The sequence below is a fragment of the Oncorhynchus masou genome, chromosome 33 (genome assembly GCF_036934945.1).
Source record: "Oncorhynchus masou masou isolate Uvic2021 chromosome 33, UVic_Omas_1.1, whole genome shotgun sequence".
Classification (NCBI taxonomy): domain Eukaryota; kingdom Metazoa; phylum Chordata; class Actinopteri; order Salmoniformes; family Salmonidae; genus Oncorhynchus; species Oncorhynchus masou.
Window position 1 is genome coordinate 19,300,739 of NC_088244.1, and position 5,000 is coordinate 19,305,738.

Here is a 5,000-nt window from a genome sequence, read left to right on the forward strand (position 1 = left end):
TCTGGACAACAGGCCCTCCGATTTGACACACTGAACTCTATCTGAGAAGTGTTTGGTGAACCAGGCGAGGCAGTCATTTGAGAAGCCAAGGCTATTGAGTCTGCCGATAAGAATGCAGTGATTGACAGAGTCGAAAGCCTTGGGAAGGTCGATGAAGACGGCTGCACAGTACAGTCTTTTATCAATGGCGCTTATGATATTGGCTCCTGACTTCCCTGAAAGGTTGCATATTGCGGGGGCTATTTGATGCTAATGCAGAACGCCACAGGATGTTTTTGTGCTGGTCAAGGGCAGTTAAGTCTGGGGTGAACCAAGGGGTATATCTGTTCTTAGTTCTACATTTTTTTTAATGGGGCATTCTTACTTAAGATGGTGAGGAAAGCACTTTTAAAGAGCAATCAGGCATCCTCTACTGACTGGTTGAGGTCGATATCCTTCCAAGATACCCGGGCCTGGTCGTATAGAAAGGCCAGCTCACTGAAGTGTTTTAGGGAGCGTTTGACAGTGATGAGGGGTGGTCGTTTGACTGCGGACCCATTACCCACGCAGGCAATGAGGCAGTGATCACTGAGATCCTGGTTGAAGACAGCAGAGGTGTATTTAGAGGTCAAGCTGGTCAGGATGATATCTTAGTGGGTGCCCATGGTTACAGATTTAGGGTTGTACCTGGTAGGTTGCTTGATAATTTGTGTGAGATTGAGGGCATCTAGCCTAGATTGTAGGATGGCTAGGGTTAGATAGGTCACCCAAAGCTATGTTGTGTTATGGTTTATTTTTGGTAATACTTCATGAAGATCCTCTGTGCGAACACATACCCACACACACTTTTCTAAGAGGGCCCTGAGCTCGTCTTCCCATGTGAACAGTAAGGAGTACAGGGGGGGAGGTCTGAGAGAGGAAAGAGAGAGATGTTAACTTCTCTAGGGTAGGGGGCAGCATTTGGAATTTTGGATGAAAAGCATGCCCAAATTAAACTGCCCTACTCAGGCCCAGAAGATAGGATGTGCATATAATTAGTAGGTTTGGATAGCAAACATTCTTAAGTTTCCAAAACTGTTAAAATAATGCCTGTGAGTATAACAGAACTGATTCAAAAACCTGAGAAAAATCCATTCAGGAAGTAGGATTTTCTTTTTTTGTAGTTTTCTATTCAATACCATTACAGTATCCATTGACTTAGGACTCAAATTGCAGTTCCTATGCCTTCCACGAGATGTCAACAGTCTTCAGAAATTGTTTCAGGCTTGTATTCAGAAAAATGAGGACCCTGCCGTGTCACAGAGCTTTTTCATGTACGCGACCGAGAGAGTGCCTTTTATATTGCCTTTTATATTGACTACGTTATTGTCCGGTTGAAATATTATCGATTATGTAGGCTAAACACAATCTGGGGATAGAATATAAACATCGTTTGACATGTTTGTATGAACTTTACGGATACAATTTGGATTTTTTTGTCCGCCTGTTGTGACTGCATTTGAGCCTGTGGATTACTGAAGAAAACGCGCGAACAAAGCGGAGGTTTTAGGATATAAAGAGACGTTATCAAACAAAAGGAACATTTATTGAATAAATGAATGCCTTCTGAGTGCAACCATATGAAGATCATCAAAGGTAAGTGATTAATTTTATCTCTATTTCTGACTTGTGTAACTCTTCTACTTGGCTGGTTACTATTTGTAATGATTTGTCTGCTGGGATATGTTCTCAAATAATTGTAAGGTATGCTTTCGCCGTAAAGCATTTTTGAACCGTGACACCGTGGTTGGATTCACAAGAAGTTAAATCTTTAAACCTATATAAAATAGTTGTGTCTTTTCTGAATGTTTATAATGAGTATTTCTGTATTTGGCGCTCTGCAATCTCACTGGATGTTGGCTAAGTGGGACGCAAGCATCCCACATACCCTCTCTCTCCTCCCCCCCAATTGGGGGGGGAGAGAGAGAGAGAGAGAGAGAGAGAGAGAGAGAGAGAGAGAGAGAATAAATATATATCGATCCCTCCCTCAAGACAAACATACTCTCTACAGTTCACCTCCACAACTACCTCTGTTATAGTCCTCTACCACTCTTTCTCTCTTTCCAACCATCTCTGTCTGTAGGCTACACTTCCTCTTTGTAAGAGCTATATCATTTCATCCCTATGCTAAAATGTCCCTTGTCTAATATTACAGATGTCTGATCTTAAAGAGGAACTCCACTCATGATGATGTGGCCGGTGACACTTTGCTTTTTCAGTCCAATATCTTGACAACTTCACTGCTGACATGCAAAACATTTGGGACTGTATTAACAGTGGACTAATGAAAAAATATCAAAATATAGTTTTTGTGTGGAGTTCCCCTTTAATTTAACCAGTTTTGTTGTAGGAGTAAAACAATCCTTCAGCAGGAGGAATTGATTATCCTAAAAAATAACTTATAATTTCTAACAGGAAATTTGTTTTGACAGGCTGCAGTGGGCTATAGTTCGATACACTTATGTCGTAGTGGAGGTTAATATTTATTTTGTGTTATTAAGCGATATAAAACGACAGTTGTTGATGAGTATTGCTGCATTTCAGATACATTTTTGTACATTTCAATGTCGCAGTAGTATGACCTAGGCCAGTTATTCTGTCAGGTGCTTTAACATTTGAGCAAAAGAGAGCGAGAAAGAGAACTACAGGTTTTCAGTGAATTTATGTACATCACCAGGCTGATTTGAATCACTGGAAAATTATCTGCGACAACAGGGTGATCAAATTAAGATAGATCTGTATGTTATGGTTCTCAAAATAACTCTGTCATTTAGTGTGCACTTTGAAATAAACCCACGTGAAAGGCCTCTGTAGACATCTGTAGTCACCTCTAAACAGCCTGTACCAACTGTGTGATAACACATCTGTAGTCACCTCTAACCAGCCTGTACCAACTGTGTGATAACACATCTGTAGTCACCTCTAAACAGCCTGTACCAACTGTGTGATAACACATCTGTAGTCACCTCTAACCAGCCTGTACCAACTGTGTGATAACACATCTGTAGTCACCTCTAAACAGCCTGTACCAACTGTGTGATAACACATCTGTAGTCACCTCTAAACAGCCTGTTACAACTGTGTGATAACACATCTGTAGTCACCTCTAAACAACCTGTACCAACTGTGTGATAACACATCTGTAGTCACCTCTAAACAACCTGTACCAACTGTGTGATAACACATCTGTAGTCACCTCTAAACAACCTGTTACAACTGTGTGATAACACATCTGTAGTCACCTCTAAACAGCCTGTACCAACTGTGTGATAACACATCTGTAGTCACCTCTAAACAGCCTGTTACAACTGTGTGATAACACATCTGTAGTCACCTCTAAACAACCTGTACCAACTGTGTGATAACACATCTGTAGTCACCTCTAAACAACCTGTACCAACTGTGTGATAACACATCTGTAGTCACCTCTAAACAGCCTGTACCAACTGTGTGATAACACATCTGTAGTCACCTCTAAACAGCCTGTACCAACTGTGTGATAACACATCTGTAGTCACCTCTAAACAGCCTGTTACAACTGTGTGATAACACATCTGTAGTCACCTCTAAACAACCTGTACCAACTGTGTGATAACACATCTGTAGTCACCTCTAAACAACCTGTACCAACTGTGTGATAACACATCTGTAGTCACCTCTAAACAACCTGTACCAACTGTGTGATAACACATCTGTAGTCACCTCTAAACAACCTGTACCAACTGTGTGATAACACATCTGTAGTCACCTCTAAACAACCTGTACCAACTGTGTGATAACACATCTGTAGTCACCTCTAAACAGCCTGTTACAACTGTGTGATAACACATCTGTAGTCACCTCTAAACAACCTGTTACAACTGTGTGATAACACATCTGTAGTCACCTCTAAACAGCCTGTACCAACTGTGTGATAACACATCTGTAGTCACCTCTAAACAACCTGTACCAACTGTGTGATAACACATCTGTAGTCACCTCTAAACAGCCTGTACCAACTGTGTGATAACACATCTGTAGTCGCCTCTAAACAAACAACCCAACTCTATATTAAGAGACAGAGAACATACATCTCTCACACGTACGTCAACATGTGCACGCACACACAAACACCTCTCTCTCCCTCTCCGTTGTAATGTCATTCCCGAGGCCAGGCGACACTGCTCTCATCCAGACACTCTCCTCCAGCCTCATCACATTCCTCACCATGAGGGATTCACATGGAGGAGAGTTAGAACACTAGTCTTTATACACACACCATGTATCCACTTTAGCCTCGGACTGCCCTCTGACTGCCCTCGGACTGTATCCTGCACACCAGATAGCAGCCTGCATATCATTGAACTTCATCATAATCATCATAATTGTAATTCATTGTAATCATCGTCTTCATCGTTGTAATCCTTATCATCATCGTCTGCACCATCACCACCATTCATCATCTTCAGCAGCACACATCAGAAACCAACTCACCTCTACAGCTATGGATCTATCATAATCACCATCACCACCATCTTCATCATGCTCATCATATCTCAGTCTATAACTCCCCTCAACATCCTGTCCACCAGATACATGTCATATTAACATCCTCATCTCAAACATCCACCCATCCTCCTCCTGTCTCTCTCCATTCAATACAATGGTTTCCCTGTAGCTTAATAACTATAATCAGACAAAACACACAGAATAAAATGAGGAGGGAACTTTACAACAAAGAATACATTCATGTCTGTGGAGCTGTGTGTGTGTGTGTGTGTGTGTGTGTGTGTGTGTGTGTGTGTGTGTGTGTGTGTGTGTGTGTGTGTGTGTGTGTGTGTGTGTGTGTGTGTGTGTGTGTGTGTGTGTGTGTGTCTGTAGGGCTGAGAGAAGGGCTGAGAGAAGCATATGCCTCTGGATGAGTGGTATGGGGGCAATGATAACGTCAGAGCTGCTGCCACTTGGGGTTTGGTACCGATTTACCCCTCTTCTTGTCTCGTCAG

The 5,000-nt window shown here is 42.0% G+C and overlaps 1 protein-coding gene across 1 annotated transcript in view; it reads right to left on the reverse strand.

Annotated features, from left to right (window-relative positions):
- LOC135527968 (FYVE, RhoGEF and PH domain-containing protein 3-like) overlaps positions 1-5,000 on the reverse strand; it is a 137,312-nt gene that overhangs the window by 131,617 nt on the left and 695 nt on the right. The gene's annotated exons all lie outside the window — the stretch shown is intronic.